The sequence below is a fragment of the Ascaphus truei genome, chromosome 4 (assembly GCF_040206685.1).
Source record: "Ascaphus truei isolate aAscTru1 chromosome 4, aAscTru1.hap1, whole genome shotgun sequence".
In the NCBI taxonomy this organism is placed as follows: Eukaryota; Metazoa; Chordata; class Amphibia; order Anura; family Ascaphidae; genus Ascaphus; species Ascaphus truei.
The window spans coordinates 417,234,453-417,260,101 of record NC_134486.1 but is presented as its reverse complement, the minus strand read 5'-3'; positions in this window follow the sequence as shown (position 1 = coordinate 417,260,101).

Sequence of the window (25,649 nt, the reverse complement as noted above, 5' to 3'; positions counted from 1 at the left end):
GTACTGTACGGTAAGTGGAGTAACAGAGATAGGGTACTGTACGGTAAGTGGAGTAATAGAGGTAGGGTACTGTACGGTAAGAGGAGTAATAGAGGTAGGGTACTGTACGGTAAGTGGAGTAATAGAGGTAAGGTACTGCACGGTAAGAGGAGTAATAGAGATAGGGTACTGCACGGTAAGAGGAGTATTAGAGGTAGGGTACTGTACGGTAAGTGGAGTAATAGAGGTAGGGTACTGTACGGTAAGCGGAGTAATAGAGGTAGGTTAATGTTTGGTAAGTGGAGTAATAGAGGTAGGGTACTGTATGGTAAGTGGAGTAATAGAGGCAGGGTACTGTACGGTAAGTGGAGTAATAGAGGTAGGTTAATGTTTGGTAAGTGGAGTAATAGAGGTAGGGTACTGCATGGTAAGTGGAGTAATAGAGGTAGGGTACTGCACGGTAAGTGGAGTAATAGAGGTAGGGTACTGTACAGTAAGTGGAGTAATTGAGGTAGGGTACTGCACAGTAAGTGGAGTAATAGAGGTAGGGTACTGTATGGTAAGTGGAGTAATAGAGATAGGGTACAGCACAGTAAATGGAGTAATCGAGGTAGGGTACTGTATGGTAAGTGGAGTAATAGAGATAGGGTACTGTACGGTAAGTGGAGTAATAGAGGTAGGGTTCTGTATGGTAAGTGGAGTAATAGAGGTAGGGTACTGTATGGTAAGTGGAGTAATAGAGGTAGGGTACTGTATGGTAAGTGGAGTAATAGAGGCAGGGTACTGTACGGTAAGTGGAGTAATAGAGGTAGGTTAATGTTTGGTAAGTGGAGTAATAGAGGTAGGGTACTGTACAGTAAGTGGAGTAATAGAGGTAGGGTACAGCACAGTAAGTGGAGTAATAAAGGTAGGGTACTGTACGGTAAGTGAAGTAATAGAGGTAGGGTACTGCACTGTAAGTGGAGTAATAGAGATAGGGTACTGTACGGTAAGTGGAGTAAAAGAGGCAGGGTACTGCACTGTAAGTGGAGTAATAGTGGTAGGGTACAGCAAGGTAAGCGGTGTAATAGAGGTAGGGTACTGTACGGTAAGTGGAGTAATAGAGGTAGGGTACTGTACGGTAAGTGGAGTAATAGAGGTAGGGTACTGTACGGTAAGTGGAGTAATAGAGGTAGGGTACTGTACGGTAAGTGGAGTAAAAGAGGTAGGGTACTGCACAGTAAGTGGAGTAATAGAGGTAGGGTACTGTACAGTAAGAGGAGTAATAGAGGTAGGGTACTGTACGGAAAGTGGAGTAATAGAGGTAGGGTACTGCATGGTAAGTGGAGTAATAGAGGTAGAGTACTGTACGGTAAGAGGAGTATTAGAGGTAGGGTACTGTACGGTAAGAAGAGTAATAGAGATAGGGTACTGTACTGTAAGAGGAGTATTAGAGGTAGGTTACTGTATAGTAAGAATGAGTAATAGAGGTAGGGTACTGTACAGTAAGAGGAGTAATAGAGGTAGGGTACTGTACGGAAAGTGGAGTAATAGAGGTAGGGTACAGCACAGTAAATGGAGTAATCGAGGTAGGGTACTGTATGGTAAGTGGAGTAATAGAGATAGGGTACTGTACGGTAAGTGGAGTAATAGAGGTAGGGTTCTGTATGGTAAGTGGAGTAATAGAGGTAGGGTACTGTATGGTAAGTGGAGTAATAGAGGTAGGGTACTGTATGGTAAGTGGAGTAATAGAGGCAGGGTACTGTATGGTAAGTGGAGTAATAGAGGTAGGTTAATGTTTGGTAAGTGGAGTAATAGAGGTAGGGTACTGTACAGTAAGTGGAGTAATAGAGGTAGGGTACAGCACAGTAAGTGGAGTAATAAAGGTAGGATACTGTACGGTAAGTGAAGTAATAGAGGTAGGGTACTGCACTGTAAGTGGAGTAATAGAGATAGGGTACTGTACGGTAAGTGGAGTAAAAGAGGCAGGGTACTGCACTGTAAGTGGAGTAATAGTGGTAGGGTACAGCAAGGTAAGCGGTGTAATAGAGGTAGGGTACTGTACGGTAAGTGGAGTAATAGAGGTAGGGTACTGTACGGTAAGTGGAGTAATAGAGGTAGGGTACTGTACGGTAAGTGGAGTAATAGAGGTAGGGTACTGTACGGTAAGTGGAGTAAAAGAGGTAGGGTACTGCACAGTAAGTGGAGTAATAGAGGTAGGGTACTGTACAGTAAGAGGAGTAATAGAGGTAGGGTACTGTACGGAAAGTGGAGTAATAGAGGTAGGGTACTGCATGGTAAGTGGAGTAATAGAGGTAGAGTACTGTACGGTAAGAGGAGTATTAGAGGTAGGGTACTGTACGGTAAGAAGAGTAATAGAGATAGAGTACTGCACGGTAAGTGGAGTAATAGAGGTAGGGTACTGTACGGTAAGTGGAGTAATAGAGGTAGGGTACTGTACTGTAAGAGGAGTATTAGAGGTAGGTTACTGTATAGTAAGAATGAGTAATAGAGGTAGGGTACTGCACGGTAAGCGGAGTAATAGAGGTATGGTACTGTACAGTAAGTGGAATAATAGAGGTAAGGTACTGTACGGTAAGTGGAGTAATAGAGGTAGGGTACTGCACGGTAAGTGGAGTAATAGAGGTAGAGTACTGTACGGTAAGAGGAGTATTAGAGGTAGGGTACTGTACGGTAAGAAGAGTAATAGAGATAGAGTACTGCACGGTAAGTGGAGTAATAGAGGTAGGGTACTGTACGGTAAGTGGAGTAATAGAGGTAGGGTACTACATGGTAAGGGAGTAATAGAGGTAGGGTACTGTACGGTAAGAGGAGTATTAGAGGTAGGGTACTGTACGGTAAGTGGAGTAATAGAGGTAGGGTACTGTACGGTAAGAGGAGTATTAGAGGTAGGGTACTGTACGGTAAGAAGAGTAATGGAGGTAGGGTACTGTACGGTAAGTGGAGTAATAGAGGTAGGGTACTGTACGGTAAGAGGAGTATTAGTGGTAGGGTACTGTACGGTAAGTAGAGTAATAGAGGTAGGGTACAGCACAGTAAGTGGAGTAATAGAGGTAGGGTACTGTATGGTAAGTGGAGTAATAGAGGTAGGGTACTGTATGGTAAGTGGAGTAATTGAGGTAGGGTACTGTACGGTAAGTGGAGTAATAGAGGTAGGGTACTGCATGGTAAGTGGAGTAATAGAGGTAGGGTACTGTAAGGTAAGTGGAGAAATAGAGGTAGGGTTCTGCACAGTAAGTGGAGTAATAAAGGTAGGGTACTGTATGGTAAGTGGAGTAATAGAGGTAGGGTACTGTACGGTAAGTGGAGTGTTAGAGGTAGGTTAATGTTTGGTAAGTGGAGTAATAGAGGTAGGGTACTGTATGGTAAGTGGAGTAATTAAGGTAGGGTACAGCACAGTAAGTGGAGTAATAGAGATAGGGTACTGCACGGTAAGTGGAGTAATAGAGGTAGGGTACTGCACGGTAAGTGGAGTAATAGAGGTAGGGTACTGTACGGTAAGTGGAGTAACAGAGGCAGGGTACTGCATGGTAAGTGGAGTAATAGAGATAGGGTACTGTACGGTAAGTGGAGTAATAGAGGTAGGGTACTGCACGGTAAGAGGAGTAATAGAGATAGGGTACTGCACGGTAAGAGGAGTATTAGAGGTAGGGTACTGTACGGTAAGTGGAGGAATAGAGATAGGATACTGCACGGTATGTGGAGTAATAGAGGTAGGGTACTGTATGGTAAGTGGAGTAATAGAGGTAGGGTACTGCACGGTAAGTGGAGTAATAGAGGTAGGGTACTGTACAGTAAGTGGAGTAATTGAGGTAGGGTACTGCACAGTAAGTGGAGTAATAGAGGTAGGGTACTGTATGGTAAGTGGAGTAATAGTGGTAGGGTACAGCACAGTAAGTGGAGTAATCGAGGTAGGGTACTGTATGGTAAGTGGAGTAATAGAGGTAGGGTACTGTACGGTAAGTGGAGTAATAGAGGTAGGGTTATGTACGGTAAGTGGAGTAATAGAGGTAGGGTACTGTAAGGTAAGTGGAGTAATAGAGGTAGGGTTCTGTACGGTAAGTGGAGTAATAGAGGTAGGGTACAGCACAGTAAGTGGAGTAATAGAGGTAGGGTACTGTATGGTAAGTGGAGTAATAGAGGTAGGGTACTGTATGGTAAGTGGAGTAATAGAGGTAGGGTACTGTATGGTAAGTGGAGTAATAGAGGCAAGGTACTGTACGGTAAGTGGAGTAATAGAGGTAGGTTAATGTTTGGTAAGTGGAGTAATAGAGGTAGGGTACTGTATGGTAAGTGGAGTAATAGAGGTAGGGTACTGTACGGTAAGCGGAGTAATAGAGGTAGGGTACTGCACTGTAAGTGGAGTAATAGAGATAGGGTACTGTACGGTAAGTGGAGTAATAGAGGTAGGGTACTGTACGGTGAGAGGAGTAATAGAGGTAGGGTACTGTACGGTAAGTGGAGTAATAGAGGTAGGGTACTGCATGGTATGAGCAGTAATAGAGATAGGGTACTGCACGGTAAGAGGAGTATTAGAGGTAGGGTACTGTACGGTAAGTGGAGTAATAGAGGTAGGGTACTGTACGGTAATCGGAGTAATAGAGGTAGGTTAATGTTTGGTAAGTGGAGTAATAGAGGTAGGGTACTGTATGATAAGTGGAGTAATAGAGGTAGGGTACAGCACAGTAAGTGGAGTAATAGGGGTAGGGTACTGTACGGTAAGTGAAGTAATAGAGGTAGGGTACTGCACTGTAAGTGGAGTAATAGAGATAGGGTACTGTACGGTAAGTAGAGTAACAGAGGCAGAGTACTGCACTGTAAGTGGAGTAATAGTGGTAGGGTACAGCACAGTAAGTGGAGTAATAGAGGTAGGGTACTGTACGGTAAGTGGAGTAATAGAGGTAGAGTACTGTACAGTAAGTGGAGTAATAGAGGTAGGTTACTGCATGGTAAGTGGAGTATTAGAGGCAGGGTACTGCACTGTAAGTGGAGTAATAGTGGTAGGGTACAGCACAGTAAGTGGAGTAATAGAGGTAGGGTACTGTACGGTAAGTGGAGTAATAGTGGTAGGGTACAGCACAGTAAGTGGAGTAATAGAGGTAGGGTACTGTACGGTAAGTGGAGTAATAGAGGTAGGGTACTGCATGGTAAGTGGAGTAATAGAGGTAGGGTACTGCACTGTAAGTGGAGTAATAGAGATAGGGTACTGTACAATAAGTGGAGTAACAGAGGAAGGGTACTGCACTGTAAGTGGAGTAATAGTGGTAGGGTACAGCACAGTAAGTGGAGTAATAGAGGAAGGGTACTGTACGGTAAGTGGAGTAACAGAGGCAGGGTACTGCACTGTAAGTGGAGTAATAGTGGTAGGGTACAGTACGGTAAGTGGAGTAATAGAGGTAGGGTACTTCACCGTAAGTGGAGTAATAGAGGTAGGGTACTGTACGGTAAGCGGAGTAATAGAGGTAGGGTACTGTATGGTAAGCGGAGTAATAGAGGTAGGGTACTGCACGGTAAGCGGAGTAAGAGAGGTAAGGTACTGTACGGTAAGCGGAGTAATAGAGGTACCGGAGTGAGGACCGGAGACCCCTGAAGTGGAGCGTTTCTGATTATTTGCCAGACATTGCTGAGCAGTACTCTTCAGTCCTCTCTGACAGCGGAGGCGTGACGGGGCAGTCCCACGCAGTGGGGCAGTCACATGTTTTAAATACCTTATTAGGGTAACTGGAAAGATTTATGTGCCATTAACCCTTTCCCTGCCGAGGTAGTTTTTCCACATGCATGGCCATGGGAATGCTAACATCTTTTCACACAATAATGGATGTGTCAGTTTTGTTGTGTCACCCGAGAAATCCTTACACTGCTGGGTTTTTTTTGTTTTGTTTTTCAGAACAAGTTAAACTTGTCTTTGTTGTTGGTCCCACTCCAAAGTGCAAATTAGGAAGCTCATTAATATGCAAAACAATTTGTAATTTGGCTGTCCAAACACTGCCTGTGTGCGTCATACTATACATCGTATAAATAATAATAATAATAATAGCATGTTCTTGTATAGCGCTGCTAGTTTTACGTAGCGCGTGACAGAGACATTTTGCAGACACAGTCCCTGCCCCGTGGAGCTTACAATCTATGTTTTTGGTTCCTGAGGCACAGGGAGATAAAGTGACTTGCCCAAGGTCACAAGGAGCCGACACCGGGAATTGAACCAGTGCCAGAGTCAGCGTCTTTTCTCACTGAGCCGCTCCTTCTTCTTGAGAAATTGAGAAATTGAACCCAAATTGCGCCTACTTTAAGAAGCTATATCATTCAATAGATGTATTTTTTGTTTATTTCATGTTTTTACACGAGAGAAGCGCGTTGTTCGGGCTTCCGGAAGTGTTGGGTTTTGATGCAGCACTATTTCCTTCAACCTTTGTTAAATTTTTGTGCCTCAGGGTCGGGGGCACCTTGATGCCCTCTGTCCCCTCACTCAGGGCAGTGTGTTTTTATTACCATTATGATGTTATCTCTAAATGAGAGAGGGCACTACCAATGTTAGTCAAAAGTAACCCAAATGTACCTATGGAATCTTGTGAAGTGTTCAAACACAATGTAAATGTAGATACCACTTGTGTTTGGCTTGGCTTTGGTCCGCAGTCCAGGTTCGGCCTCTACGCCCCCCCATTCCCATGCGTCTCCCCCAATTCCTCCCCCCCCCGACTTCTGGAGTTGGCCGGCTAGGCCCCTCTCCTCCTCAGACTCCTCCTCACTCGTCTCCCGGACAGGCTCCAGCCAGCAGCATCACAAGGACTCTGTCCTCCATCAATCAATGGTACCCTTTACTTGTAGGAACAACATTGTGTCTTTGAGCCAATGTCAATGTGTCTCCCCCCCGTCACCCCGTCACTCCCCCCCACCCAAAAAACACACACATTCAAGAGAGTCTCAAAAGGGTCCTTTCATCTGGAGGTGTGGGGCTATTTTAAGATGGTTAAATAGCCCTGTGGATGGTGGTGGTTGCGGGGTATGTGCACTTTCACCTTGTTCTGTCCCCGGATATATTTGTATATAGTTATCATATCCCCTCTTAGACGCCTCTTTTCTAATGTAAATAAATCTAATTTAGCTAGCATCTCCTCATAAGTTAGAATGTCCATCCCCTTTATTAATTTGGTGGCTCTTCTCTGCACTCTCTCTAGTTCCATAATGTCTTTTCTAAGGAGTGGTGCCAAAATTGTACTCCATACTGGAGGTGTGGACTTACCAACACTTTATAAAGGGGCATAATTATGTTTACTTCCCTTCCATCCATTGCCCCTTTAATGGAAGATAAGATCTGTTTCCCTTTGCAGCTACTGCATGACATTGGGCAGTATTGCTAAGCCTGCTGTCTACAAGCACTCCTAAATCCTTCTCCATCAAGGATTACCCTAATTTATCCCCATTTAACTTGTAAGTCAACTGTTTATTCTTGCATAACCTTACATTTATCTATATTAAACCTCATCTGCCATTTACCTGCCCACGTTTCCAGTCTCTCCAAGTCCTTCTGGAGAGAAATTACATCCTGCTCTGATTCTACTACCTTACACAATTTAGTGTCATCAGCAAAGATGGAAATTTTGCTCTCGATGCCAACCTCATGGTCATTAATAAACAAGTTAAAACGTAGGGGCCCCAGTACCGATCCCTGAGGTACTCCACTCACGACTTTAGCCCAACCTGAAAAAGTTCCATTTACTGTATGACAACCCTCTGTTGTCTGTCCTTCAACCAGTTTTCAATTCAGGTGCATATATTTGTACTGAGTCCAATTTGCTTTATTTTGTACACCAACCTCTTGTGTGAAACCATATCAAATGCCTTTGCAAAATCTAAGTACAGTAGACCACATCAGCTGTATTTCCCTTGTCTAAATTCCTACTTACCTCCTCAAATAAGTTTAGTTTGGCATGACCTATCCTTCCTAAATCCATGCTGACTATAACTAATAATTTTGTTTTCCATTAGGTATTCCTGAATATTATCCCGTATTAAACCTTCAAGTAGCTTCCCCACTATTGAAGTCAGGCTTACAGGTCTGTAATTCCCCGGTTGTGATCTAGCTCCCTTTTTAAATATAGGCACCACATCTGCTTTACACCAATCTTGTGATACTGAGCCTGTGGAAATTAAGTCCTTGAATATTAAATATAATGGTTTTGCTATTACTGAGCTTAACTCCTTGAGAACTCTTGGATGTATGCCATCGGGGCCAGGTGCCTTATTTACTTTAATTTTATCAAGCCACCTATGAACTTCTTCCTCAGTTAACCAATTGTTCATTAATATGGAGGTTGTGGCTTCCTCCTGCGGCACTACTATTGAACTTGATTCTTCCCTGGTAAACACCGAGGCAAATAATTTGTTTAATACCTCAGCTTTTTCCTTATCTCCAATAATCTGCCTGCCCACCTCACACTGAAAGGGTCCTATATTTTCTATCCTCATTTTTTTGTTATTAAGGTACTGAAATAACTTACTTTCTATTGCAATCCTTTTATGTTACGTTGCCACCAACCACTGGAGCAATGAGTGAGGAATGTGGGCCTTCAGCATGCTCCAACATCTCTGGTGCAATGCAGGAAAGAGAGCATTACATGCTGGTTACATGCAGCCACAACATGAAAATGCCATCTTCATTCAGCTACATTTACCCTATTACATTTTAAAAGGCTTCCTTGCTTTAGGCGAAGCTTAATCCGCTTTGAAATTAGCGGCGGTAACACCCTCACATAAACCTATATAAATGTTCTCAGGAAGAATTTGTGTCTGACAGGCAAGTTATTACCAGACAGCAAACGCACACTTTCTGCTTCATGTCCGAGCCGCCCAGGATTAGGACTCACACTGGAAGTAGTACGATCCCACTGAGTGACTTTCCTTTATACAAACGGTGGAGTTTGTGCAGACTTTTCCCCCCCACTAAATGTATCAACAGAACAGGAAAAGGAGGGGAAGCTGCAATGCTGGATTCCTACCCTGTGTCCTGCCAAGACCCTCCGTTCATTCCAAGGATACTGATAGCACACGCAGACGCTTCACCCACACACTTTGGTGTACCACCAAACTCTCGTTTATTCTCATAGAGGGTCACACTGTGGCTGCCCCCACACACACACGATGCCCAGCCAAATCCTTCAACATACATAGAATAGGTCAAAGTGGATGGACTGAGCATTCTCCATTCATAGGGAGGTCCATGCCCTCAATGTACAGTATACATGTCTTTATTAGGGCTGAGATGTAAGGAGGAGCAGAAGAGTGTAAAGCCTTAAAAGTGAGGAGAATTGAGTGTGAGATGCAGGATTTGATAGGAAGCCAGGAGAGGGATTTTATGAGGGGAGATGCTGAGACAGATCTAGGAAAGAGTAGAGTGATTCTGGCAGCAGCGTTTAGGATAGATTGTAGGGGAGACAGGTGAGAGGCAGGAAGGCCGGACAGCAGGAGGTTGCAGTAATCAAGACGGGAGAGAATGAGGGCCTGAGTCAGAGTTTTAGCAGTCGAGCAACAGAGGAAAGGGCGTATCTTTGTTATATTGCGGAGGAAAAAGCGAAAGGTTTTAGAAATGTTTTGAATATGAGAGGAGAATGTGAGAGAGGAGTCAAGTGTGACCCCTAGGCAGCGTGCTTGGGCTACTGGGTGAATGATCGTAGTTCCAACAGTAATGTGGAAGGAGGTAGTAGGGCCAGGTTTGGGAGAAAGTATGAGGAGCTCTGTTTTTGCCATGTTAAGTTTAAGTTGGTGAAGGGCCATCCAGGATGATATTGTGACGGTGAGGGGGTAACTACACTGACAATAAAGCTAATGCCCCTATGATTACCTCTGATCCATGTATTGGGGTTCGGGAGTATCAGCTCTTGAGCCCAGTGATTGTTAATGCATTATACAAAATTATGCGACAATAAATTATTTTTGTGTTTTTACCTTTCCAGGTGTGGCAGCGAGCAGGGAGTGCCAGCGAGCAGGGAGTGCCAGCGCGCAGGGAGTGCCAGCGAGCAGAGATTGCTGGGCTTTGAGTTTCAAGGGAAGTTTTACGGAGAAAGTCTTGTCAGAATGTGTCTAGGTATCCGGGTTCCAGAGTTGCTGAATACCCCAAAAAAGTACCCGGGAATCAGGACAGATTATCGGATACATTGAGACACATTGCTCCGGCAAAATCTCCCCTTGAAAATGCTTGCGCGACTCACTGCTAAGGATTCCCTGCTTCAGCACAGACCAGAAAGGTAAATGGGGCATAGGGATGTGTGGTATCCCTGGAACGGTAAAGGGTTCCTAGTTTGAGGGGATGCTCAGGTCACGCAGAACCCGGTATAGGGGTTCTGGGGGTACTCCAATCATACATAAGGTTGCAAGGAGTTTTAAAGTCTAAGTCCGGTTATAGTGTGTGGGGAATATGGCTAGTAGGAATAAAAGAACAGGATTCTTATTCTATTCCCCATAACCATAAGACTTAGAAAATAATAAAATATATTTTATTACACAGTATGTTTAAAGTGTGTATATGCTTGTGCACGGTATATGAGCTGGGGACTTCCAGGTCCACAGTTCCAAGAGACCATGTGGCTACCCAGCTTGGTGCCATGAAGTCTGCTCAAGTCCCGGACATGAAAGCCTCAGAAGTTGCCAAGGTGTGAAAGCCATTTGGGAGTTAAACTCAAGTACTCACGTCCTGGGATGAATGGGAGTCATCGGACCACCATTTGCCCCAACCCAGACTGTGAGGAGCCTAACTCAGCGGGTGGCTTCTGCCTGACAAGTGGCAGAGGTGCCAGGTTGGCGCATGCCCATGTCAGATTCTGAATCCGTGTTTGCCCAGCTTCAGTAGACAGGCAGCGATCAGGTTGGCTGGTAGGAATATTCCCACGCTCTGATTGGCTGTAGTATTTCATGAATGAACTCTGAAATACTATAAGAAACCCTCAGCCAATCCATTCGTGAGATTCTCACAGATTCTAAGCGCCAGAACAGCAGCGGCAAATTTGAAACGACCAAAAGATGCTCTCGGAGAAATAGCAGCGAGCCGGCTTCAGAGATTTCAAGGCAGAATATTTCCCATTTTTCGGGGCCAAGTTCTGAGAATTGAACGTAGCGCTCGCGGCTGGGATTGCAAGCCGAAAACAGTTCCAGGACGTTTGGGACTAACTCCCGGTAAAGGGATTTCAGCACCTCGGAAGAAAATGAGCGATGGCGACAGGAAGTTCATGCCGATTTGAGTTCCAGGACATTTGGAACGAAGTCCCGGTCAACTAAAAACGTTGTTTCTTTGCATATTTCAACCAGGAAAAGTTAGTTCTTTGCCCCCAGACCCCCAGTAAGTGTGTCTTTCTCATGTATTTTGTGTTTCATTGTACTTAGCCTATTTTCAGTGAATAAATGACAATTTATTTTCCACCTTGTTTTTCTCAGTGTTATGATTCCGGTATAAAAGGTGTAAATGCCTGGTCTACCGTGACAGAGGGAGAGGAGGCCGAGAGGGAGAGGAGGCAGGCTGACAAGTCTTTCACAGACTGGCTTCAGGCCTTCACGATTTTGGCCAGCGTGATACGGGAGAAACCAGAGCATTTCTCTGCGCTCTTCAGGTACGTGGACTCAATTTGGGAGGCATACAAGTATTATGGGGGTTGGTGGAAGTTCGATAGGAACTTCAGGCAGAAAAAGGCGAGTAGGAAATTGTTGCGGTGGGACGTGAACGATATTGACCTGTGGATGTCCATCATGATACCACATGAGACAACCACTTTCGGGCTGGGGCCAGCAGCTCGCAAAACACTGGGCCATCGGCAGGAAGTAAAAAGTGGGCTTGCTGGCAGTTCAAAGAGCGGCAGTGTAAGTGGGGTGGCGGATGTAGTTTCGGGCATGAGTGAAACGGCTGTGGGGGTTGTCACCCTGCATTGAAGTGGTTTAAAAAGGGCAAGGGTGGATTAAAACAAGGAGTAAGTGGAGAGGCTGGGGCAAAGGGCGAGGACACTGGTGAATATCGAGGAGATGGCGCCGTGGCTCCACCGTTATCCGGACAGGGAGGCGGTGGAACTGTTAGAGATGGGATTCAGAATGAGGGTCTGGATCCCTTTTATGGAGGTGGAAGTTCCCCTCTGAAGAAGGAATTGAAATCACTAGAGATGCACGTGGGGGTGGTGCATGCAAATATAGAGAAGGAGGTGGGGATGGGCATAATAGCGGGCCCGTTTTTTAAGTTCAAACCCACCATGTCTATAGGCATGAAGGAAAGGCGGCTTTTGAAAGAGTGTTGGACACTGCTCAGCATACGTCGCCGCTTGGGAATGTTATGGCAGGAGTAATGTTTACTCTGGGTGGAGGGGACTCAGTCAGTATTGGTTCCTGAAGGTAGGTCTCAGACCTTGTAAATGGATACTTGGGGAAAGCGGATACTTGGGCTTCGGTGGCCAGAATGGTGGTGAACTTCCGTATGGTAATTTGGGGAAGGCAGAACCATTCTCTGCCTAGGTGTCCGGAATGGTGGTGACGTTCCATACAGTAACACAGGCGTGGCTAAGTCATGACAAAGAAAATGGAGGAGATTAAGTGTCAAATAGAAAGAAGGGGTCAAAAAGAGTGACAGAGAGAATAACAGTTTTCTTGCAGCAATAAACCAATTAATATTACACTGTGGACACCTTTTATTTATTTATATAATGTGTTACCAGGAAGTAATACATTGAGAGTTACCTCTCGTTTTCAAGTATGTCCTGGGCATAGAGTTAAGATGACAAATAAAACATGGTTACAAATACAATTACATAAGTGAACAGGGTATACATTATATACAAGACATTGCATGCACAGTTAAAGATAATATATATTATCGACGTATGTAATGGTTACAGACCAGATTAAAATGTGAGACAGCCTTAGTTTTGAAAGAACTTAAACTGGTGGTGGATGTCAGAGTCTCCGGTAGGTTGTTCCAGTTTTGGGGTGCACGGTAAGAGAAGGAGGAACGGCCGGATACTTTGTTGGGCCTTGGGACCATGAACAGTCTTTTGGAGTCTGATCTCAGAGGATAAGTGCTGCATGTGGTAGGGGTGAGGAGCTTGTTCAGATACACTACCGACACGTTTAATCCGAGCAGGGCTAGTTCCGCAAGCCGGGGGATGCCCCGGCTTGCTAGCCCCACTCCCTCGGCGTGCCGCGCGTCACCGATGCGCGGTCACGCGTCATCGGGTGTCAGCGCCCCCTGCACGCGCGTCCAGGGCTCCCCGAGGGAGCCCTGGTGTCCCGCGATATGGGGGACGGCGGCAGGGGGTTCCGGGGGACCCGGCGGACCCGGCAGCGGGAGGGAGAGCGCCCCGATCGGAGGGCGCTCTTCCGCTGCTTCGGCGCGCGCCCGGCACCCTCCGGTGCGCGCCAGGTTACTGCTGCGGCCGAGAACGGGCAAATGCTCGAATAAACTCGGCCGCAGCAGTAGATGGGTAGCTTGCCCAGAAAGTATTTGAAGGCAAGACAGGAAAGGTGAACTTTGCGCCTAGACTCTAGTGATGACCAATTTAGTTTTTTGAGCATTTCGCAGTGATGTGTGATGTAGTTGCATTAGAGAACAAAACGGCATATTGAATTGTAGAGGGTGTCAAGTTTAGTAAGGTGGGTTTGGGGTGCTGAGCCGTATACTATGTCCCCATAGTCAATAATTGGCATTAGCATCTGCGGTATGTTACGCTTTCAGACCAGCAGATTTAGGGAGGATTTGTTCCTGTAAAGTACACCTAGTTTGGAATAGGTCTTGGTTGTCAGTGTATCAATGTGCATCCCGAATGTTAAATGGGAGTCAAACCATATGCCCAGGTATTTAAAACTAGCAACAGGATTTATGGTGGTTTTAGGGTTGGTTCTGATCTGGAGCTCAGTCTTTGGAAGCTTTAGAAATTTAGCCTTGGTACAAAATACCATTGTTACCGTCTTGTCAGTGTTTAAAAACAGTTTGTTTTGGGAAATCCAATTTTCAAGTCTCAAAAAGTCAGATTGAAGTATGTGTTCATGGTCGGAGAGGCTATGGCTGTGTGCATATAAGATTGTGTCATCTGCATACATGTGTATTGAAGCGCCCTTATTAGCTGTAGGAAGATCATTGATGAACACTGAGAAGAGTAGGGGACCCATAACAGAGCCTTGCGGGACACCAGAGGTGATATCCAAGGGGTTGGAGGTAGAGCCTGAGATGGACACATGTTGGGATCTACCTGATAGGTAGGACTGAAACCAGTTTAAAGCATGCTTCCCTATTCCAGAGCACTGGAGTTTCTTAAGCAGGATAACATGATCAACAGTATCAAAAACCTTTACAAAATCTAGGAATATTGCACCAGTGAGTTGTCCTCATTCCACACTGGATTTCATTGCAAACTTTTAGCAGGGTTGTTACCGTGGAGTGTTAGGGGCAAAAGCCAGATTGGAATTGGTAGGGACATTTGTCTTGGTATAGAAATCGCGTAATTGGGAGTGGACACATTTTCCCATGACTTTGGATAGTATTGTGAGAAGAGAGATTGGCCTGTAGTTTGAGACAGTGTTTTTGTCCCCACTTTTGAAGATTGGGACATCTCTGGCAGTTTTCCAGGTCTTAGGGATATGGCCTGCAGACAGGATAGAGTTGACTATGGAAGCAATTGTATTAGCAATGGCTGGGGCACCAAGTCTTAAGAACTTAGATTGCAGTAAATCAGGTCCACATTGGCTGCTTAGTTTTAATTTGAAGAACACTTGTGTAATCTCCTCTTCGGATATTGGGAAAAATTGTGGGCAGTGTTGGGAGAGGGTGGGGATATAGGGGTACTCCCAGGATGAGATTCATATTTTGTGGTTTGGATTGAGTTTCACTAATACGTTAGTAGCACACCCCACAAAGTAATCATTGAATGCATTTGCAATGTCAGTGGGGTTTGTCAGAGTAATACCCCCCCTTAGTGATATTACTTGGTTGTTGATTGCTAGAAGACTGGAATATAATGTGGATAACCTTCCAGAAGTTACCACCTTTCTTTGTGCACTAAATACAGGATGGGAGGCTTATGGGTTGAATGCTTCTGGGAGTTCAGTTTAAATAAATTGAGAATGGCTGAACCACAGCAAGTCTTCCATAGGGCTTTTATTGCAACATTTTCTTGCAAATCTTAGAGACCCCCATCAGCCAAGGAGTTAAGAAACATAAATTAACCTCGGCAGCCATTTCCAGAAGACTTGTAATTAAAGAGAACACTGTCTGTATATACAATGTGGCTGCTGAGACTAGCTCAGGGGTCATTCCTCTGCTGGGAATTTGCAGGGTGAGGGCCCCTGTCACTCTAACAGGGGGAGCTGCCTTTGATTTATGACGAGCATGTATGGCTGTTCGCCCAGCCAGTCTCAGCCTATGTCAGAGCTGAGCTGATGGACAAGGGGAGAGCCTCAGATGGCTTGTCTGGGTTTATCCCACTGATGAGCAGCTGTAGACAGGGAGCTGTATATGGCTGGGAGTGTTCTGAGAAGAACTTAATAATCACACAAGCTAAAAATCCCAACCTTCAGCAAGTTTCCTCCTTGCATTTGGCATGAGTGCGAAGTCATCACAATATCTCATCTGCTGTTGACACGCGGCAGACAGCGACCAGCCTTTGCATTAAGGGCAGCCTGTTAGTTACAGGGTTAAAGTGCACGTCCACTCCTTAAATCTTCTGTGCAGATGACCTTTAACTTGTTTTATGGAGGGCTTCATTTGGTAAAAGGTTAGTGTAAAGACTCCTCTTAAACCCAAACATGCTGATTTCATTCTTGAAGTCCACTGGGTTCAGAGAAGCTCCTGTCGGTATGACCTCTTCTACTGGTGCTACTCTATTAAAACGTTCTCCTGCCTGCCCCACTCCCCCGAATTCTGCCTTTTGTACAGAATTGAGGTAAGGTCAGAGACCATGACCTTCTACTTACAGGAAGGACAGCCCCCCTTAATAATGTTTCCTCTTGGGTGGGATCTCCGAGGAGAATGAAACATGTGGCTGAGGGACAAGTTCTTCTCTTGTAACAGGACCTGTGTGTTCCTCAGCCACATGTTTCATTGTCTCTCTTGTTAAAGGGCCGTGGTCCCCGTGTGTTCACTTTGTGCTTCATGTGAGCCTGCTCCTCAGAAAGTATTTCTTTTTTAATGTATATCGCACTTCCAGAATAACAGCACTGTGCATATTAGAGTATGTGTCTCATATTCGATGCCTGAATCATAGCTAGATAAAGATATTATTAGGGTTATTGATATCATCGTGTTACAACAGGCCACCATAATCCATAGATCAGTACAATGGACATGTGACAGGCAATGACAATAAATGTAGAACAATGCCACACTGGTTATCTTCCATTGGGGTTGGGTCAAACAATGTTCTACTTGGGTGCCCGTAGAAAGCTCAGCAATAGGACGGCAGAGCCAATTCCCTCGGGATTAAACGCACTGTGTATTTATTTATTTATAAAATGTTTTACCAGAAAGTAATACATTGAGAGTTACCTCTCGTTTTCAAGTATGTCCTGGGCACAGAGTAAAACAAATAATACATGGTTACAAATACAGTTACATAAATGAACAAGGTATACATTATATACAAGACATTGTGTGCACAGTTAAAGAAAATATATATTATGGGCGTACTGCACCGACACACTTTATTCGAGCAAATACCCAGTATGTACCTGGCAGATACCTGGAATGCGCCGCTCCTCACCTCTGACAAGCCCCGTTGCGTTTGCCTTCCCAGCCTGGGTTCATGCCTGGCTGACGGGCGGCTGATCTGTTTAATGATAATGATTAGGATTTAATAGGCTGCAATGCTTCGTGTGTCTACCAGATGGCATAAATTCATGAATTGTAATGCAGTATATATATATATACTGTGCAGTATTGCAGCCAGCGGGAAAAAAATGCTTCAATCCCTGCCTGAAAAATACCTCAATGCACTCGGGCAGAAAACAGTCACAAACCTCAATACACCCGGGTATACCCGAATTCGTGGGACTAGCCGAGCTCGAATAAAGTGTGTCGCCAGTGTATGAAACAGTTACAGACCAGATTAAAATGTGTCTGTGAATGGGGAGAGTGTGCCCTGTTGTGGCCCTGTGTAAAGAGACATACAGTATAGTACAAGGTATTGACTTGAGCTTGGAAGTGCCATGTCATTTTTAATAAAACACTTGTCTCCCTCCCGCACCTCTGGCCTGGCATGTGTTATCTTTTACTCCTACACCGACTCTGCGAATTCTGGTACCGGTTCATCGACTTCATACCGCAGGTCAGCAGAAACAGCTGGAAAATAGACTCGTATGGCTGAGGCTTTGGACAGTAACAGCGGTGCCTTAAAGTAGCAGATTGCCTAGCTATTGCTTTTGTGAAGCAAGGGTTAAACCCTGTTTTCTCAAGAGGACACTCCTCAATTCCACATTCAGTACTGTAACAGAAGTGGCAAATTGCACTACCTGAGGGAAAGTGTTAATCACACAATGTTTAAGATTCAAGAGTTGCCGTAAAAAGTACCAAACTTCAATTCAATTATTTATTGGGATCATCTCTTCTTTAAGTAACAAAGTATTTAATATGTTAAGTAATCGTTCTAATGGTATACTCCTTAATGGGATATAATCATTATTGTAAACATGGATTCATCGGCTCAATTATAATGACGTGATTTTCTCAATTACTCTCATCGTGTCATTTCAGTTTGTTGCATTGTTTCATAATTGATCAATAAATTATTCAATATAACAAGTAAATGGCTGGCTGAGTAGTTTAATGATATGATGGACTGCGGGGTTGTTACGATTATACACCCTGGAGCTGGCGGTGCTGTCCGCCCTTTGTGACGTCATTAATGGGAACTAATGACAGTGGAATGTTCCATATGGTCCATCCAGCAGGTTCCATGTAGGCAGCTGACACCATTTTTGTACGAATCAGACAAGTATTGTAAAAAAAATGTTAAAATATTGAATGTATCGTATGTTCATAGAAAGTTATTACCATCTTTTGCTCTTATTGTGATAAATGTTGTATATGGCGGGAGATTAATCTTGCAAAGCCTTTGTTTTGTTTGTTTTTGTCAATTTTCACCAGATTTATGCCAAATACTAGTAAATAAAGTGCCGTGCGACAAGCAAAATGACTTTTGATGTTTGGCCTTTTCTTTTCATTTCTTCTGTTACACATTTTTCCTGAACACAATTTCCTCTGGTTGGCAAACTTTGGCCAATATTCTTACGTTGAACTTCCACTACTTTTTAACGGAGAACACCGTGCCCACAATACCCAACACCCTGCATGTGCCGAGGGTGGAATACTGCAGTTATTAAGGACAGGGGAGCAGGATTGGGGATCCCGTGCAATGTAGGGAGCACAATTGCAGCAAGCATTCCGATAGCGACCCCATCTTGGAGCCTGCGTTTGCAGCATTAAGAGCGACAGCACTGGGAGACACATCCAGGAATGTGATGTAAGTGAGCCTGCGTCATTAGTCAGTTACTCAGAAAGACTTTCATATTTCCTTGAGGCGAAACAGATATAAAACTGCAAACAGCAATGGGCGGTGTTACTGACAGTTAGTGGGGCCAAAATATTTGCAGTTATAAGACTTTTGATGAACAAGTAACAATGATATAGTCCAATTTCTCACCAACACCATGTTTTATCATCTAGACTCTAGAGCTTTCAGGTTCATAAACGGAATCAAAGCGCTAAGGGAAGAATTGACACTTACATAGTTTATACAGTATACAGTAGCTAGTTTGTGATGCTGCAAGATCGTCTGGTCTGGGCAATGTCAGATGAAGTCCTGTGATGTCGTCGTCTCGCTGAGCCCGATTTCACTTGTACCATTGTAAATGAGAAGGTCGTAGCCACTGAGACAGCATCACTGCTTTACAGCGACCGAGGTCTAATCTCTCAATCCCAATAAGAAAGATGATTAGTCACCTAATAAGTAAACATGGGGAGGACGCTGGTCCGGGGAGTAATCTGATTGCCAATATTGGAGTCAGGAAGGAATTTATTTTCCCCTTATGAGATATCATTGGATTATATGACACTGGGGGGGTTTTGTTTTCCTTCCTCTGGATCAATATACTGTAAGTACGGATATAGGATAAAGTATCTGTCGTCTAAATTTAGCATAGGTTGAACTTGATGGATATATGTCTTTTTTTCAACCTCATCTACTATGTAACTATGTAACATGTAACTACAGTATGCAACTATGTAAAACTAAGTAACTATGTAACAATGTAACAATGTAACAATGATTTTCACCTACATAATCATCACAGTGATGAAAAATCAGACCTCTCCTATGTAATAATAACATGTTCTTGTACAGCGCTGCTACTTTTACGTAGCGCTTTACAGAGACATTTTGCAGGCGGGGGGGGGGGGGGGGGGACAATAACTCTTATTGTTGTTACCTGCCTGCCCATTACTGTGCCTGCATTGTTATTATTGGGAGTGCTGTGGGACCACAGTAAAGAGTTGTTGCACATACCTTGTTCTGGTTGTGATTATTTGGGGTTTACCCTATAGGTATACCGATTCCCGTGAAGGACTATCCCGACTACGCTGGGATCCTCACGGGTGGAGGCGCTGCACCAGCCACCCCAGGCTCCCCAGGAGCGGAGGCTTAGGCCTTCTGTAAGCCTAACAGGTAGCGCCGTAACACTATTATCTGCTGTTTCTCTCGGGGGTGGGGAAAGGGGTGTTACACGTGTAAAATGGAAGTTTACTTTGGGACAGGCTCAGGAGTCTCAAAGATATATTCCATGGGAACTGTGACTGCAACTGGCTGGGAACTGTGACATAAACATCTGTTCCAGTTCCTTCCATTGAAAGTTGACTCTCAAAAAGGCCGGCACTAGCTACTGTAAGTCTATTAAGAACAGGCTCGTTTACACAATTAGAAATCAGTATCCAAGTCTTTCACAACATCATTAAGGAAGACCACAGACGATCACTGAGGAATGTCATTTCACGTGGATCCTGCTGTTTCACTTATACAGATGAAAGCTAGAAATGTTCCTTATACAACCAAAAATTAATGCAGAGCTTGAATATCTCACTACACAAGGAGCCCTTGGGCCTGTCACGCAAACACATTGCCACGGAGGGCCGTTAAATCCGGTGCAAATAACGTGACGTTGCCCAATCATTTCCCCTGACTTTAACGGGAATCCACCAAGCTAAATATATGCAAAACCAACGGCTGTTAGTGATCTCATTAGCACAGGCGTAACGCCATGTGATGTCAGCGCTGCTCTGCGTCGGCTTCAAATAACACGGCGCTAAGCCTGTTTTACCAAAAGGCGGCGCCACTCTCAAGACCTTCAATCGGTGTTTAATTAAAGTAAACAAAGAGACGACAGGAGATGGAAATAACTCCACAAATAACAATTTAATAGTTACATCATACCTAACTGTGGTCTCACACTTATCCAGACCCCATAAAAGAACTATAGTATTTCAGGGCGTGGGTGTGAGTAACGCAGTATTTAGCGCTGACCTAACTAACGTAACGTTAAATCCCTGCGATAACGATAACAGAGCTCCATGGATATGCACTGTTTGAGGGAACGCCTCTTTTGCATATCATTAGCACTAATGTCTGATATACAATGCGAGCGCAAGGGCTCGTTACGTCATGAACACAGCACTTAATGCAGCGTTAGTGAATTTTGAAGATACTCATTAGCATTTAACGTCAATAACTGAGCTTTGTGGATCTGGGCAAAAATGGGCAACACCACCAATACCAGTTCTCAAAATGAACGTAGACATGAGATTACAAAGCTATCACTAATTACCAATTAAACCAATTACTCGTCGCTCTTGTTGTAGGTACTGTGACATAGTCCAAAGATGTTAGGCAGCTTTCTGCCCCATTTTAGAGCAGAAAGTGCAGGAATAGTTAATGATCCGTTCCACAGCTTCCCATTAACTCAGACAGCTGGATGGAAAATCCAGACCACAGATTACAATGGCTCTAGTTCTCCCTCACCTGCTCTTCTAATCACATGCACAGGTATTTAGAGCAGGGAGGTTTTGCATTTCACTCTCTCTCCTTGGAGCCTGGGGGCTGGGGGTGTCGCTACTCTCCTGCATCCAGTATCGAGGTTGACGGCCTCTCCACGTATGACAGTACCAGAGGATTTGCCTGGACCCCACGAACAGATAAGACAAAACAAATGATTACTGCTGTTGCTAAAAGACTGTGCTGTATCTTGTGTCCCTAAATGAGAGAGCATTGTTTTAAGCTGGGGAACCAGTTTAGTTGGCCAGCAGCTGTTAGAGAGACTGATTCTGATGTGTAGTTAGATCCCTGAAAGGGATAGGATTTGCTTATATGATTTTGGTTTTATTTCTTGAAATAACAGAGTGGGAAATATTGTAACACTGAAATGTGTGAACTGCTGAATGAAAGTATCTGAGTACCTCTAACCTACACATGTTAAAGCTGCAGTACCTTAATTGGATGAAAATAAAGCAGGCAGAAGCCTGAGTTAAGCAGCACAATACTTTGCATGATCCTGTTTGTTGTATAATTAACCCTAGAAGACTGTGTCGGGAAGAACCCAGACAGACGTCAGCACTACAAAAGAGGGGCGTTTGTCACATATGGTGGAGAATGCGGGTCGACACTAAAAAGTCTGTGGGTTTGCAAATAAATGCGGGGGTTTAAAATGGCCGCCGAGCTGAACTAAAGTACAGATGCTATGAGTGAAGTCTGTCCCAATGTGTATATCAGTTGTGCTTCTAGCATACACAGAGAATGTGCGAAGTGTGGATGCAATAGCACCCTGAACCCAAACAGAAAACCAAAATGTTTTGCTGAAGAAAAAAAAAAAAAAAAAAAAATTTTTGCATCTAGCAAGTGCTGTTTGTAAAGCTAATGCCTTTTTGCTGAAGTGAGTGAATTTGCAGCTAGCAAGTGCTGTATGTAAGTTGCTGAAGTGAGTGAAATTACAGCTAGCAAATTGTCTCTGCCGGGTTTATAAAATGGCCGACATGGAATGTTTGTTTTGCAATGCACGTAATCTTGAAAAACAGTGTCCCTTCAGGCCATACGATGATGATGACGACGACTCGTATGTGGCCCCTGGAGGAGAGCCGTACCCACAGATGAATTTAGTATGCTGGGCCTGTCATGAAGTAGGTCACATGGAAGATGTGTGTCCCAAAATTTTCAAAGACAAACAGCTGCAAAAGCAAGCAATGCCCTGTGAGTGCAAGCAAGATGTGGAAGCTGATACCAGTGAGTGTGTGCCCAGTACCACTGATATCTCTGGAGCTAATAAAGCAAAAAGAAAGAAGAAGAAAAAGAAAACGGTTCCTCAAGTCACAGGGGAAGTGACCGAGCCACTTGAACCTGCGCTGTCAGCACATGCGTCAGAAAGGCGCCGAGATGTGCTGCATACCGGAGTGACCAGCAGAATTGTCACGGGAACAGTGGCAAAGGAAAAGGAGGAGCAAAGGGAAGCTGAATCCTTGAACCAGGATAAAGAGGCTTTGGTTTCTGCACTCCAAGCTGCCCGCCATGATTATGAAGTCCTGCGGCAGGGATTGATGAAAGAGCGAGAATCGAACGCCGAATTACAGAGGTGTATACTTCCAGCTTTACAGGAGTACGAGGCTTTGAAGAAAACAGAGTCTCTCTTACGGAGTGAGCTGGAAGAGGTGACGACTTGTCTGGAAAAGGCCAACACCGTAATTGCTATCCTAAAACAGAAATACGGGAAGGCTCTACAAGAGGTTCACGCGCTCAGCACAGAGGTGCAAAACTCACGCCTGGAGGGCCACGGTCTGAACACAGAGCTGGGAATGTTGAAGCAAACCCATGAGATTGCCCTGACTGAGTTAGAGACTGTAAAGCAAGAAAACGAGACTCTGAAATTGGAAAATTCAGATTTGACTGACCAAGCAGAAAAAGTAAAGAAACAGTTGACTCAGGAAAAATTAGAAGTGCAGGAAGCACTACAGAATGCATTGATGCACACTCAGAGCCAGCACCAGGAAGAAATGGACACTCTGAGAACAGAATTGCGACATGTATGCACAAAACAGAATTCTCTCGCGGAGGAACTTAACGTTTTGAAAAAGGAGAAAAGCATTAAAATAATTCAGAAGCACTGCAAAGCTCTTATCCAAGGAAGAAGGGAAAGAGAAAATTATCGGCGTAAACGCGCCGCAACTATCATCCTACAGGCTGCCTACAGAGGGATGAAAATTCGTCAGTTTAATCGCCGGAATAAAGCAGCCTGTGTTCTTCAATCATTCTACCGTGCCCGCATGGTACGAAACAGGTTCCTCATTATGAAAGGAGCAACTATAAAGATCCAGTCTCTGACTAGGATGACACAGAACAGGATTCGCTATCAAACCCTGAGAAATGCGTCACTGGTTATCCAGCGGTACTTCCGCCTGAATAAATGTAGGCCTCAGGAAAGAGAGGCCCAAGACTACATGCCTGCTGGCTGCAAAGGTAAAATGCCACAGGGTACAGCCGGAGTTAGTGAGAGCCCCATCAAGGTAATCAGTGCTTCATCTTCTAAGTACCATATAATTGCCCCAGAGGGGAAATCCCAAATCTCTGAGAGTGATGGTCGTGAGAAAATACATGGCAGTAAGAAGTACCATAAAGGTTCAAAGGTTGCAAAGCAAAAGCGACGAAGGTCAACGCTGGCCTTGAATTTTTCCGGATCTCGCCACTCTGGGCCACAATATAAAGACAAAGACTATCCGGCCCCAGAGTTCCGTCAGAAGCTAAAGAAACAGTCCAGTCATTTGCAGGTTGCAGCAGCCTATGAAATAAAGTCAGGAAACGTAATGGACTGGAAGTCAAAGAGAAAAAAAAATGTGTTTGGGGAATTGACCGATATTTTTTTTTGTTATTACACGTGTGGACTATGTCACGGACACTTAACTATGCAAATAAGCTATTGTAGTTAAGGTATATTAGGCCTCTAGAATAAGCATTTTGTCAATATTACAATGTTATATTGGTTCTCTGTGTTGAAAATGTAGCTAAACTACAAATTAATATACAGGGTTGATGGCCCTTTTTGTTGGTAAATATATGAGATTCATAGAGTAGAAAAACCCAGGGAGGTAATAGAAATTGTCTGGTTTTGTGAATATATTTAGCATATCCTGGGTTGTAAGAATGTGTGCTAGACATTTATTTTTCAAAATAGTTCCCTAATATAGAGCAACAAAATATGTTTGCCAAGTATAGTCTCTTATGACAAAAACTATTGTCCATAATTGCCGTGGAAAAAAAAAAGTTAATATTCGTGTCATGTGAATACTTAATGTTGTACTGAGGAGTTAGCTCAAGTATTCCAGGTAGGACGCTCACCCCAGTGAGGTCCATGGCCGCTCACCCCAGTAGGTGTGAGCTGGGGAGGGGGATATGTGACATAGTCCAAAGATGTTAGGCAGCTTTCTGCCCCATTTTAGAGCAGAAAGTGCAGGAATAGTTAATGATCCGTTCCACAGCTTCCCATTAACTCAGGCAGCTGGATGGAAAATCCAGACCACAGATTACAATGGCTCTAGTTCTCCCTCACCTGCTCTTCTAATCACATGCACAGGTATTTAGAGCAGGGAGGTTTTGCATTTCACTCTCTCTCCTTGGAGCCTGGGGGCTGGGGGTGTCGCTACTCTCCTGCATCCAGTATCGAGGTTGACGGCCTCTCCACGTATGACAGTACCAGAGGATTTGCCTGGACCCCACGAACAGATAAGACAAAACAAATGATTACTGCTGTTGCTAAAAGACTGTGCTGTATCTTGTGTCCCTAAATGAGAGAGCATTGTTTTAAGCTGGGGAACCAGTTTAGTTGGCCAGCAGCTGTTAGAGAGACTGATTCTGATGTGTAGTTAGATCCCTGAAAGGGATAGGATTTGCTTATATGATTTTGGTTTTATTTCTTGAAATAACAGAGTGGGAAATATTGTAACACTGAAATGTGTGAACTGCTGAATGAAAGTATCTGAGTACCTCTAACCTACACATGTTAAAGCTGCAGTACCTTAATTGGATGAAAATAAAGCAGGCAGAAGCCTGAGTTAAGCAGCACAATACTTTGCATGATCCTGTTTGTTGTATAATTAACCCTAGAAGACTGTGTCGGGAAGAACCCAGACAGACGTCAGCACTACAAAAGAGGGGCGTTTGTCACAGTACATTTTTTGTCAAATCTCGACCTTGGCCATGCATATCATCAATCGTTCATGAGGATGCTACATACGCACAGACTGTCACTGCACATCAGGGCACCTTCAGAATTAAATGTCTTCTAACATACAGAAGCTGGACAACTTCAAGAAGTTCTGTCCGAATTTTAGGCATCGGGCATATGGCTCAGGAAGGGAAAATGTGAGCTACAAGTGTCACCTTCTTGGGCTATCGCACTGATGAATCTACAATCCACCCAACAGAAGACAAAATATAGGTCATCCGTGATGCTCCGGAGTCAAAATCCAAACAGGAATGTCAAACATTCCTGGGGCTGCTCAATTTCTACCAGCGTTTTCTTGCACACAAGGCTACAGCTGTTGAACCTCTACACCATATTCTCCACAAAAGGCCATCAAGAATGCCAAGAAGCTACTGACATCTGGCTCCGTGCTCATCCATTAGAGC